The sequence below is a fragment of the Orcinus orca genome, chromosome 5, assembly GCF_937001465.1.
Source record: "Orcinus orca chromosome 5, mOrcOrc1.1, whole genome shotgun sequence".
Classification (NCBI taxonomy): Eukaryota; Metazoa; Chordata; class Mammalia; order Artiodactyla; family Delphinidae; genus Orcinus; species Orcinus orca.
In genome coordinates this window covers 55,204,311-55,218,391 of record NC_064563.1, presented here as the reverse complement: position 1 = coordinate 55,218,391, position 14,081 = coordinate 55,204,311, and the positions used below count along the sequence as shown (strand labels likewise).

The window sequence follows — 14,081 nt, the reverse complement described above, 5'->3', positions numbered from 1 at the left end:
ATTTATCTTGTATGGGACTCTCTGTGCTTCCTGGACTTAACTATTTCCTTTCCCATATTAGGGAAGTTTTCAACTATAATCTCTTCAAATATTTTCTCAGTCCCTTTCTGTTTTTCTTCTGGAACCCCTATAATTCAAATGTTGGTGTGTGTAATGTTGTCCCAGAGGTCTCTGAGACTGTCCTCAGTTCTTTTCATTCTTTTTTCTTTATTCTGCTCTGCAGTAGTTATTTCCACTGTTTTATCTTCCAGGTCACTTATCCGTTTTTCTGCCTCAGTTATTCTGCTATTGATCCCATCTAGAGTATTTTTCATTTCATTTATTGTGTTGTTCATCATTGTTCATTTCATCTTTAGTTCTTCTAGGTCCTTCTTAAATTTTTGTTGCATTTAGTCCATTGTATTTCTAAGATTTTGGATCATCTTTACTATCATTATTCTGAATTCATTTTCAGGTAGACTGCCTATTTCCTCTTCATTTGTTAGGTCTGGTGGGTTTTTATCTTGCTCCTTCATCTGCTGTGTGTTTTTCTGTCTTCTCATTTTGCTTATCATACTGTGTTTGGGGTTTCCTTTTTGCAGGCTGCAGGTTCATAGTTCCCCTTGTGTTTGGTGCCTCTCCGCAGTGGCTAAGGTTGGTTCAGTGGGTTGTGTAGGCTTCCTGGTGGAGGGGACTAGTGCCTGTGTTCTGGTGGATGAGGCTGGATCTTGTCTTTCTGGTGGGCAGGTTCACGTCTGCTGGTGTGTTTTGGGATGTCTGTGGACTTATTATGATTTCAGGCAGCCTCTCTGCTAATGGGTGCGGTTGTGTTCCTGTCTTGCTAGTTGTTTTGCATAGGGTTTCTAGCACTGTAGCTTGCTTTTTGTTGAGTGAAGTTGGGTGCTGGTGTTGAGATGGAGATCTCTTGGTGATTTTTCCGTTTGATATTATGTGGAGCTGGGAGGTCTCTTGTGGACCTGTGTCTTGAAGTTGGCTCTCCCACCTCAGAGGTACAGCACTGACTCCTGGCTGCAGCACCAAGAGCCTTTCATCCACATGGCTCAGAATAAATGGGAAAAAACGTAGAAATAAAGCATTAGTAGAAGAAAGAAGGAAAGAAAGAAAGAAAGAAAGAGAGAAAGAGAGAAAGAGAGAGAGAGAGAAAGAAAGAAAAAAAGAAAAAGAAAGAAAGAAAGAAGATAAAGTAAAATAAAATATAATAAAGTTATTTAAATAAAAAAATCATTAAGAAAAAAATTTAAAAAAAAAAAAGGACAGGTAGAGCCCTAGGACAAATGGTGGAAGCAAAGCTATACAGACAAAATCTCACACAGAAGCGTACACGTACACACTCACAAAAAGAGGAAAAAGGGGGAAAAAATCATAAATCTTGCTCTCAAAGTCCCCCTCCTCAATTTGGGATGATTCATTGTCTAAAGGAGGGAAGGAAGGAAGGAAGGAAGGAAGGAAAGAACATAAAGTAAAATTTTAAAAAGTTATTAAAATGAAAAATAATTATTAAGAAAAAAAAATTTTTTTTAAAAAGGAAGGCTAGAACCCTAGGACAAATGGTGGAAGCAAAGCTATACAGACAAAATCTCACACAGAAGCATACACATACACACTCAGAAAAAGAGGAAAAGGGGGAAAAAATCATAAATCTTGCTCTCAAGTTCACCTCCTCAATTTGGGCAGATTCGTTGTCTGTTCAGGTATTCCACAGATGCAGGGTACATCAAGTTGATTGTGGAGCTGTAATCCGCTGCTTCTGAGGCTGCTGGGAGAGATTTCCTTTTCCTTCTTTGTTCTCACAGCTCACCGGGGCTCAGCTTTGGATTTGGCCCCGCCTCTGCGTGCAGGTCGCCGGAGGGCGTCTGTTTTTTGCTCAGACAGGATGGGGTTAAAGGAGCAGCTGATTCGGGGGCTCTGGCTCACTCAGGCCAGGGGGAGGGAGGGGCACGGAGTGAGGGGTGAGCCTGCAGCGGCAGAGGCCAGTGTGACATTGCACCAGCCTGAGGCGCGCCGTGTGTTCTCCTGGGGGAGTTGTCCCTGGATCCCGGGACCCTGGCAATGGCGGGCTGCACAGGCTCCCCGGAAGGTGGGTGTGGATAGTGACCTGTGCTCGCACACAGGCTTCTTGGTGGCGGCAGCAGCAGCCTTAGCGTCTCATGCCCGTCTCTGGGGTCCGCGCTTTTAGCCGCGGCTCGTGCCCGTCTCTGGAGCTCCTTTAAGCAGCGCTCTTAATCCCCTCTCCTCGCGCACCAGGAAACAAAGAGGGAAGAAAAAGTCTCTTGCTTCTTCGGCAGGTCCAGACTTTTCCCCGGACTCCCTCCTGGCTAGCCGTGGTGCACCAACCCCCTGCAGGCTGTGTTCACGCCGCCAACCCCAGTCCTCTCCCGGCGCTCAAACCGAAGCCCGAGCCTCAGCTCCCAGCCCCACCCACCCCGGCGGGTAAGCAGAGAAGCCTGTCGGGCTGGTGAGTGCCGGTCGGCCCTGATCCTCTGTGCGGGAATCTCTCCACTTTGCCCTCCGCACCCCTGTTGCTGTGCTCTGCTCTGCGTCTCCGATGCTTTTCCCGTGCGCCATCCACAGTCTCTGCCCGTAGAGGGGCTTTCTAGTGTGTGGAAACCTTTCCTCCTTCACAGCTCCCTCCCACTGGTGCAGGTCCCGTCCCTATACTTTTGTCTCAGTTTTTTCTTTTTTTCTTTTGCCCTACCCAGGTACGTGGGGGGTTTCTTGCCTTTTTGGAGGTCTGAGGTCTTCTGCCAGCGTTCAGTAGGTGTTCTGTAGGAGTTGTTCCACGTGTAGATGTATTTCTGGTGTATCTGTGGGGAGGAAGGTGATCGCCACGTCTTACTCTTCCGCCATCTTCCCGGAAGCCTCTTTGACTATTTTTTAATCTCTATTGTATTTCCTCTCTGATCTTTGTTTCTTTCTTTCTCCTGACTTTAGGTTTTGATTGTTATTTTTCTAATTATTTGAGGTGGTAGGTTAGGTTGCTTAATATTTTTCTTGGTTTTTTGTTGTTGTTGTTGTTGAGAAAGGCCTGTATCTCTATGAACTTCTAAGGACTGCTTTTGCTACATCCCATAGATTTTGTATGGTTGTTTTGCTGCATTCCATAGATTTTGTGTGGTTATTTGTTCAGTGTCATTTGTCTCAAGGTACTTTTAAATTTCTTCTTTGATTTCATTGTTGGCCCATTGGTTTTTTAGTAACATATTTTATAGTCTCTGTAATCATTTTTTCTCATTTCTCTTTCTGTGGTTATTTTCCTAGTGTCATGTCATTGTGGTCTGAAAAGGTGCTTGAAGTAATTTCTGTCCTCTGAAATTTGAGACTTGTTTTGTGCCCTAGTATGTGGTCTATCCTATAGAATATTCCACGTGCACTTAAAGAATGTGTATTTGGTGATTTTTGGATGTAATGTCCTGAAAATATCAATTAAATCTAACTGTTCTGTTGTGTCATTTAGGATCTCTGTTTCCTTATTGATTTTTTTTTCTGTCCAGAAGATCTATCCATTGATGTGATTAGTGTTAAAGTCTCCTACTATTATTGTATTCCTGTCAATTTCTCTTTTTATGTCTGTTAGTACTTGTTTTATGTATTTAGGTGCTCCTATATTTGGTGCATAACGTTAACAAGTGTAATATCCTCTTGTATTGTGTAATATGCTCTTGTATTAATCCTTCTATCATTATATAGTGTCCTTTTTTTGTCTTTACTCATAGCCTTCATTTTAAAGTTTATTTTTTCTGAGTATTGCTACACCCACTTCCTTTCTGTTTATATTTTCTTTCCCATCCCCTCACTTTCAATCTATGTGTGTCCTTTTTTTTATGGCAAGTCTCTTGTAGGCAGCATATTGTAGGCTCTTACAGAGTGGCAGATTGGATAATAAAATCTTTTGAATTTAGTCCATTGACATTTAATGTAATTATTAATATGTATTTATTGCCATTTTAAACTTTGTTTTCCCATTGATTTTATATCTCTTTCTATTTTCTTTTTTTACTTTCGTGGTTTGATGGTTTTCTTTTGTATTGTACTTGTGTTCTTTTTGTGTTCTGTGAGTCTATTGTATGTTTTTGATTTGTGGTTATCCTGCTTTTACAAGTATGCTAACCCACTATGTATTTTTTTGACCTGACACTAAATGGGATTTTTTTGACATTCTCTTTCTGGCATTTCATTGTTAGTGTAAAGAAATGCAACAGATTTCTGTATATTAATCTTGTATCCTGCTACCTTGCTGAATTCACTTATTAGTCCTAATAGTTTTTATGTGGAGACTTTGAAGTTCTCTAGAGTGTCATGTCATCTGCAGATAATAAGAGTTTTACTTTTTCCTTCTGATTTGGCTGTCTTTTACTTTTTCTTGTCTGACTTTTGTATCTATATTAAAGATACTGGCCTGTAATCTTTTTTGTAGTGTCTTTATCTGCTTTTGGCGTCAGGGTGATGGTGGCTTCATAGAATAAATTTCAGAGTGTTCCCTCCTTTCAATTCTTGAATAGGTTGATAAAGATAAGTATAAGTTCTTTGTATGTTTGGAATTCCCCAGTGAAGCCACCTGGTCCTAGACTCTTGTTTGCAGGGAATATGCTTATTAGATTTGATTTCACTTCAAATGATCAGTCTGTTCAAGTTATCTGTTTCTTCTTGACTCAGCTTTTGTAGCCTGTTTCTAGAAGCTAGTCCATTTCTTCTACATTGTTCAGTTTGTTGCCATGTAACTGCTCAAAGTAATCTCTTATCTTTGATATTTCTGTTGCATCAATTATTTCTCCTTTAATTTCTTTCGTTTATTTGTGTCTTATTTTCTTGGTGAGCCTGGCTAGAGGTTTGTCATTTTTCTTTCTTTTTTAATCTTTTCAAGAAACGAGGTCTTGGTTTTATTGATCTGTCTTTGTTCTCTCTTTTATTTCCTCTTTGATCTTTATTTCCTTTCCTCTGCTGACATAGGGTTTTGTTTTCTTCTAGGTGGTAGGTTAGGTGTTTTGAAATTTTTCTTCTTTCTTGGGGAAGGCCGGTATGGCTGTGAACTTCCCTCTTAGAACTGCTTTTGTAGCACCCCATAGATTTGGTATGGTAGTGTTTGTTTGTTTGTTTTTAACATCTTATTAGAGTATAAATGCTTTACAATGGTGTGTTAGTCTCTGCTTTATAACAAAGTGAATCAGTTATACATATACATATGTTGCCATATCTCTTCCCTCGTGCATCTCCCTCCATCTCACCCTCCCTATCCCACCCCTCTAGGTGGTCACAAAACACCGAGCTGATCTCCCTGTGCTATGCAGCTGCTTCCCACCAGCTATCTATCTTATGTTTCATAGTGTATATATGTCCATGCCACTCTCTCATTTTGTCACAGCTTACCCTTGCCCCTCCCCATATCCTCAAGTCCATTCTCTAGTAGGTCTCTGTCTTTATTACCATCTTACCCCTAGGTTCTTCATGACATTTTTTTTCTTAGATTCCGTATATATGTGTTAGCATACAGTATTTGTCTTTCTCTTTCTGACTTACTTCACTCTGTATGACAGACTCTAGGTCCATCCACCTCACTACAAATAACTCAATCTCATTTCATTCTATGGCTGAGTAATATTCCGTTGTATATATGAGCCACATCTTCTTTATCCATTCATCCGATGATGGACACTTAGGCTGCTTCCATCTCCTGGCTATTGTAAATAGAGCTGCAATGAACATTTTGGTACATGACTCTTTTTAAATTATGGTTTTCTCAGGGTATATGCCCAGTAGTGGGATTGCTGGGTCATATGGTAGTTCTATTTTTAGTTTTGTAAGGAACCTCCATACTGTTCTCCATAGTGGCTGTACCAATTCACATTCCCACCAGCAGTGCAAGACTGTCCCCTTTTCTCCACACCCTCTCCAGCATTTATTGTTTCCAGATGTTTTGATGATGGCCATTCTGACCGGTGTGAGATGATATCTCATTGTAGTTTTGATTTGCATTTCTCTAATGATTAATGATGTTGAGCATTCTTTCATGTGTTTGTTGGCAATCTGTATATCTTCTTTAGAGAAATGTCTATTTAGGTCTTCTGCCAATTTTTGGATTGGGTTGTTTGGTTTTTTTGCTATTGAGCTGCATGAGCTGCTTGTAAATTTTGGAGATTAATCCTTTGTCAGTTGCTTCATTTGCAAATATTTTATCCCATTTGGAGGGTTGTCTTTTGGTCTTGTTTATGGTTTCCTTTGCTGTGCAAAAGCTTTGAAGTTTCATTAGGTCCCATTTGTTTATCTTTGTGTTTGTTTTGGTTTCGTTTGATTTGGGTTTTTTTTGCGGTACGCGGGCCTCTCACTGTTGTGGCCTCTCCCGCTACGGAGCACAGGCTCCGGATGCACAGGCTCAGCGGCCATGGCTCACGGGCACAGCTGCTCTGCGGCATATGGGGTCCTCCCGGACCGGGGCACGAACCCGCGTCCCTGCACCGGCAGGCAGACTCCCAACCACTGTGCCATGAGGGAAGCCCTTTTTTTGTTTTTATTTCCATTTCTCTAGGAGGTGGGTCAAAAAGGATCTTGCTGTGATTTATATCATAGAGTGTTCTGCATACTATGTTTTCCTCTGAGAGTTTGATACTTTCTGGCCTTACATTTAGGTCTTTAATCCATTTTGAGCTTATTTTTGTGTATGGTGTTAGGGAATGTTCTAATCTCATACTTTTATATGTACCTGTCCAGTTTTCCCAGAACCACTTATTGAAGAGGCTGTCCTTTCTCCACTGTACATTCCTGCCTCCTTTATCAAAGATAAGATGACCATATGTGCGTGGGTTTATCTCTGGGCTTTCTATCCTGTTCCATTGATCTATCTTTCTGTTTTTGTGCCAGTACCATACTGTCTTGATTACTATAGCTTTGTAGTATAGTCTGATGTCAGGAAGCCTGATTCCTCCAGCTCCGTTTTTCATTCTCAAGATTGCTTTGGCTATTCAGGGTCTTTTGTGTTTCCATACAAATTGTGAAATTTTTTGTTCTTGTTCTGTGGAAAATGCCAGTGGTAGTTTGACAGGGATTGCATTGAATCTGTAGATTGCTTTGGGTAGTAGAGTCATTTTCACAATGTTGATTCTTCCAATCCAAAAACATGGTATATCTCTCCATCTATTTGTATCATCATTAATTTCTTTCATCAGTGTCTTATAGTTTTCTGCATAGAGGTCTTTTGTCTCCTTAGGTAGGTTTATTCCGAGATATTTTACTGTTTTCTTTGCAGTGGTAAATGGGAGTGTTTTCTTGATTTCACTTTCAGATTTTTCATCATTACTGTATAGGAATGCCAGAAATTTCTGTGCATTAATTTGTATCCTGCTACTTTACCAAATTCATTGATTAGCCCTAGTAGTTTTCTGGTAGCATCTTTAGGATTCTCTATGTAGAGTATCATGTCATCTGCAAACAGTGACAGCTTTACTTCTTCTTTTCCGATTTGGATTCCTTTTATTTCCTTTTCTTCTCTGATTGCTGTGGCTAAAACTTCCAAAACTATGTTGAATAAGAGTGGTGAGAGTGGGCAACCTTGTCTTGTTCCTGACCTTAGTGGAATGTTTTCAGTTTTTCACCATGGAGGACAATGTTGGCTGTGGGTTTGTCATATATGGCCTTTATTATGTTGAGGAAAGTTCCCTCTATGCCCACTTTCTGCAGGGTTTTTATCATAAATGGGTGTTGAATTTTGTCAAAAGCTTTCTCTGCATCTATTGAGTTGATCATATGGTTTTTCCCCTTCAGTTTGTTAATATGGTGTATCACGTTGATTGATTTGCATATATTGAAGAATCCTTGCATTCCTGGAATAAACCCCACTTGATCATGGTGTATGATCCTTTTAATGTGCTGTTGGATTCTGTTTGCTGGTATTTTGTTGAGGATTTTTGCATCTATGTTCATCAGTGATATGGGCCTGTAGTTTTCTTCCTTTGTGACATCCTTGTCTGGTTTTGGTATCAGGGTGATGGTGGCCTCATAGAATGAGTTTGGGAGTGTTCCTACCTCTGCTATATTTTGGAAGAGTTTGAGAATGATAGGTGTTAGCTGTTCTCTAAATGTTTGATAGAATTCGCCTGTGAAGCCATCTGGTCCTGGGCTTTTGTTTATTGGAAGATTTTTAATCACAGTTTCAATTTCAGTGCTTGTGATTGGTCTGTTCATATTTTCTATTTCTTCCTGATTCAGTCTTGGCAAGTTGTGCATTTCTAAGAATTTGTCCATTTCTTCCAGGTTGTCCATTTTATTGGCATAGAGTTGCTTGTAGTAATCTCTCATGATTGCTTGTATTTCTGCAGTGTCAGTTGTTACTTCTCCTTTTTCATTTCTAATTCTATTGATTTGAGTCTTCTCCGTTTTTTTCTTGATGAGTCTGGCTATGGTTTATCAATTTTGTTTATCTTCTCAAAGAACCAGCTTTTCGTTTTATTGATCTTTGCTATTGTTTCCTTCATTTCATATTCATTTATTTCTGATCTGATCTTTATGATCTCTTTACTTCTGCTAACGTTGGGGTTTTTTTGTTCTTCTTTCTCTAATTGCTTTAGGTGCAAGGTAAGGTGTTTATTCGAGATGTTTCCTGTTTCTTAAGGGAGGATTGTATTGCTATAAACTTCCCTCTTAGAACTAATTTTGCTGCATCCCATAGGTTTTGAGTTGTCGTGTCTCCATTGTCATTTGTTTCTAGGTATTTTTTTATTTCCTCTTTGATTTATTCAATGATCACTTCGTTATTAAGTAGTGTATTGTTTAGCCTCTATGTGTTTGTATTTTTTACAGATCTTTTCCTGTAATTGATATCTAGTTTCATAGTGTTGTGATTGGAAAAGATACTTGAAACAATTTCAGTTTTTTTAAATTTACCAAGGCTCGACTTGTGACCCAATATATGATCTATCCTGGAGAATGTTCCATGAGCACTTGAGAAAAATGTGTATTCTGTTGTTTTTGGATGGACTGTCCTATAAATATCTATGAAGTCCATCTTCTTTAATGTATCATTTAAAGCTTGTGTTTCCTTATTTATTTTCATTTTGGATGATCTGTCCATTGGTGAAAGTGGGGTGTTAAAGTCCCCTACTATGGGGCTTCCCTGGTGGCGCAGTGGTTAAGAGTCTGCCTGACAATGCAGGGGACACGGGTTTGTGCCCTTGTCTGGGAAGATCCCACATGCCGCGGAGTGGCTAGGCCCGTGAGCCATGGCCACTGAGCCTGTGCGTCCGGAGCCTGTGCTCCGCAACGGGAGAGGCCACAACAGTGAGAGGCCCGCATACCGCAAAAAAAAAAAAAAAAAAAAAGTCTCCTACTATGAATGTGTTACAGTCGATTTCCCCTTTTATGGCTGTTAGTATTTGCCTTATGTATTGAGGTGCTCAATGTTGGGTGCATAAATATTTACAATTGTTATATCTTCTTGGATCGATCCCTTGATCATTATGTAGTGTCCTTCTTTGTCTCTTTTAATAGTCTTTATTTTAAAGTCTATTTTTTCTGATATGAGAATTGCTACTCCAGCTTTCTTTTGGTTTCCATTTGCATGGAATATCTTTTCCATCCCCTCACTTTCAGTCTGTATGTGTCTCTAGGTCTGAAGTGGGTCTCTTGTAGACAGCATATATATGGGTCTTGTTTTTGTATCCATTCAGCCAGTCTGTGTCTTTTGGTGGGAGCATTAATCCATTTACATTTAAGGTAATTATCGATATGTATGTTCCTATTCCCATTTTCTTAATTGTTTTGGGTTTGTTATTGTAGGTCTTTTCCTTCTCTTGTGTTTCTTGCCTAGAGAAGTTCCTTTAGCATTTGTTGTAAAGCTCGTTTTGTGGTGGTGAACTCTCTCAGCTTTTGTTTGTCCGTAAAGGTTTTAATTTCTCCATCAAATCTGAATGAGATCTTTGCTGGGTAGAGTAATCTTGGTTGTAGGTTCTTCTCCTTCATCACTTTAAATATGTCCTGCCAGTCCCTTCTGGCTTGCAGAGTTTCTGCTGAAAGATCAGGTATTAACCTTATGGGGATTCCCTTGTGTGCTATTTGTTGTTTTTCCCTTGCTGCTTTTAATATGTTTTCTTTGTATTTAATTTTTGACAGTTTGATTAATATGTGTCTTGGCATGTTTCTCCTTGGATTTATCCTGTTTGGGACTCTCTGTGCTTCCTGGACTTCATTAACTATTTCCTTTCCCATGTTAGGGAAGTTTTCAACTATAATCTCTTCAAATATTTTCTCAGTCCCTTTCTTTTTCTCTTCTTCTGGGAACCCTATAATCCGAATGTTTGTGCATTTAATGTTGTCTGCAGTAGTTATTTCCACTATTTTATCTTCCAGGTCACTTATCTGTTCTTCTGCCTCACTTATTCTGCTATTGATCCCTTCTAGAGTATTTTTAATGTCATTTATTGTGTTGTTCATTGTTGCTTGTTTCCTCATAGTTCTTCTAGGTCCTTGTTAAATGTTTCTTGCATTTTCTCTATTCTATTTCCAAGATTTTGGATCATCCTTACTATCGTTATTGTGCTTTCTTTTTCAGCTATTCTGCGTATTTCCTCTTCATCTGTTAGGTCTGGTGGGTTTTTATCTTGCTCCTTCAACTGCTGTGTGTTTTTCTGTCTTCTCATTTTGCTTATCTTACTGTGTTTGGGGTCTCCTTTTTGCAGGCTGCAGGTTCTTAGTTCCTGTTGTTTTTGGTGTCTGCCCCCAGTGGTTAAGGTTTTTTCATTGGGTTGTGTAGGCTTCCTGGTGGAGGGGACTAGTGCCTGTGTTCTGGTGGATGAGGCTGGATCTTGTCTTTCTGGTGGGCAGTTCCACGTCTGGTGGTGTGTTTTGGGGTGTCTGTGGGCTTATTATGATTTTAGGAAGCCTCTCTGCCAATGGGTGGGGTTGTGTTCCTTTCTTGCTAGTTGTTTGGCATAGGGTGTCTAGCACTGTAGCTTGCTGGTTGTTGAGTGAAGCTGGGTGCTGGTGTTCAGATGGAGATCTCTGGGAGATTTTCGCCATTTGATATTATGTGGAGCTGGGAGGTCTCTTGTGGACCTGTGTCCTGAAGTTGGCTCTGCCACCTCAGAGGCACAGCAGTGACTCCTGGCTGCAGCACCAAGAGCCTTTCATCCACATGGCTCAGAATAAAAGGGAGAAAAAGTAGAAATAAATAAATAAAGAGGATAAAATAAAATAAAGTTATTAAAATAGAAAATAATTATTTAGAAAAAAAAAATTTTTAAGTAAAAACAAACAAAGAAACAAAAGAAAGTACGGAGAGCACCCTAGGACAAATGGTGAAAGCACAGCTATACAGACAAAATCTCACACAGAAGCATACATATATACACACACACAAACGGAGGAAAAGGGGAAAAAATAATAAATCTTGCTCTCAAAGTCCACCCCCTCAATTTGGGGTGTTTCTTTGTCCTTTCAGGTATTCCACCGATGCAGGGTACATCAAGTTGATTGTAGAGATTTAATCTGCTGCTCCTGCAGCTCCTGGGAGATATTTCCCTTTCTCTTCTTTGTTCACACAGCTCCCGGGGTTTAGCTTTGGATTTGGCCCCGCCTTTGCGTGTAGGTCGCTGGAGGGCGTCTGTTCTTTGCTCAGACAGGACGGGGTTAAAGGAGCAGCTGCTTCGGTGGCTCTGACTCACTGAGGCCGGGAGGAGGGAGGGGCACGGAGTGCAGGGCCAGCCTTCGGCTGCAGAGCCTAGTGTGACATTGTACCAGCCTGAGGCACGCTGTGCATTCTCCCTGGGAAGTTGTCCCTGGATCACGGGACCCTGGCAGTGGTCGGCTCCACAGGTTCCCGGGAGGGGAGGTGTGGAGAGTGACCAGTGCTCGCACACTGGCTTCTTGGTGGCGGCAACAGCGGCCTTAGCATCTCATGCCCATCTCTGGCTCTGTGCTTTTAGCCGCGGCTTATGCCCGCCTCTGGAGCTCATTTAAGTGCCAGTCCCAACCCCCTCTCCTCGCGCACCAGGAAACAAAGAGGGAGGAAAAAGTCTCTTGCCTCTTCGGCAGGTCAAGACTTTTTCCCGGATTCCCTCCCAGGTAGCCGTGGTGCACTAACCCCTTCAGGCTTTGTTCAAGCTGCCAGTCCTCTCCCTGCGGATCCCACCGATGCTGGAGCCTCAGCTCCCAGCCCCCGCCCACCCTGGCGGGTGAGCAGACAAGCCTCTCGGACGGTTGAGTGCCGGTCGGCCCTGATCCTCTGTGCGGAAATCTCTCTGCTTTGCCCTCCGCACCCCTGTTGCTGTGCTCTCCTCCGCTGCTCCGAAGCTTCCCCCCTCCGCCACCCACAGTCTCTGCCCTCAAAGGGGCTTTCTCTTGTGTGGAAACCGTTCCTCCTTCACGGCTCCCTCCCATTGGTGCAGGTCCCGTCCCTATTCTTTTGTCTCTGTTTATTCTTTTTTCTTTTGCCCTACCCAGGTACGTGGGGGGTTTCTTGCCTTTTGGAAGATCTGAGGTCTTCTGCCAGCGTTCAGTAGGTGTTCTGTAGGAGTTGTTCCACGTGTAGATGTATTTCTGGTGTATCTGTGTGGAGGAAGGTGATCCCCACGTCTTACTCTTCCACCATCTTCCCCCTCTCTCCCAGAGACATCTTTAAGAGCTTTTGGTAGTGTTTTTTATTGTCATTTATCTTGGTACCTTCCGATTTTCTCTTTGATTTAATCATTGACCCACTAGTTTTTTTTTTTTTTTTTAGTAAACTGTTTAGTCTCCAACTGTTCATTCTTTTCCCATTTTTCTTTCTATGGTTGATTTCTAATTTCATACTCTTGTGGTCAAAAAAATGTTTGAAGTAATTTCTATTCTCACATTTCTTGAGGCTTGTTTTGTGATCTATTATGTAGTCTCCCCTAGAGAATATTCCATGTGCACTGGAAAAGGATGTATATTCTGGTTTTAGATGTACTGTCCTGTAGATGGCCATTAAGTTCAACTGGTCTATTGTGTCTTTTAGGACCTCTGTTGCTTTACTTTCTGTTCGATGATGTGTCCTCTGATGTCAGTGGAATATTAAAGCCTCCTATTATATCTCTGTCAGTTTCTCCCTTTGTTAGTATTTGTTTTATATTTAGGTGCTCCTAAATTGGGTGCATATATGTTAATCAGTATATTTTCATCTTGTATTAATCCCTTTATCACTATATAATAAATAATGTTCTCCTTTGTCTTTATGGCCTCTCTTTTAAAGTATTTTGTCTGAGGATCATGTTCTCTTTTTCAGTGAAGCTGTTTTGTTTTCTCAAGTCTCTACTTGATTAGATGAGATGGAATTAAGAAGGGAGACCTGACCATAGGCCCCTGATTACATGTATTTTCTCCTGTCTCCTTTTCAGTTTAGTTTACTTCAAACATAGAATGTTAAGAAAATACATCTTAGTAGAATTTGGCCAGGATGGCAGAATAGAAAGACCCTGAGCTCACCTCCTCTCACAAGCACACTAAAATCACAACTAAATTCACAGCTATCTGCAGAATAACCATAGATGAAAAAGACCCGGACCTACCAACAAAGATCTTCTATGACTAAAGACATAAGGAACCACAATGAGATGGGTAGGAGGGGTGAACTTGTGAAATAGTCAAGTCTTATACCCCTGGGGTAAGTGACGCACACTGGAAAATAATTACATTGTAGTGGTTCTCCCACAGGAAATGTCTGAGCCCAATTTTGGGCTCCCCAGGCCAGAGGCCCTGCACCAGGAAAATGAGCCCCTAGAGCATTTGGCTTTGAAGGCCAGCAGGACATAATTTTGGGAGAAATAAAACCACAAACCTGTAGTCTCCAGACAAAGCTTGCCCACCAGCAGGTCAGACCCTTCCCCAGAACCAGCTGGGCCCTAGCCCTGCCAACTAGCAGGCCAGCACAGCTTTGGGACACCCAAGATGACATACCCAGCTGTGTCAGGAACTACCCCCAGTCCACAAGCAATCTGACACCAGCTCTGGGACCCTTGAGCCTTGCAACCAGACTCCAGGATCCATCTCTGCCTACCGGTAGCCCGGCAGTAACCCCAGGACCTGGCTTCACTCACCAATGGGCAGGTAACAGCCCTGGAGTCTTCTGGACCCTGACTCTG

At 41.5% G+C, this 14,081-nt stretch overlaps 1 long non-coding RNA gene across 1 annotated transcript; it reads left to right on the top strand.

Annotated features, from left to right (window-relative positions):
• The first annotated feature begins 336 nt into the window (after positions 1 to 336).
• Positions 337 to 11,253, top strand: LOC125964397 (uncharacterized). The gene is made up of 2 exons (XR_007477384.1): positions 337 to 485; positions 10,566 to 11,253. It is a non-coding gene; the product is annotated as an uncharacterized LOC125964397 (long non-coding RNA).
• The last annotated feature ends 2,828 nt before the right edge of the window (positions 11,254 to 14,081 follow it).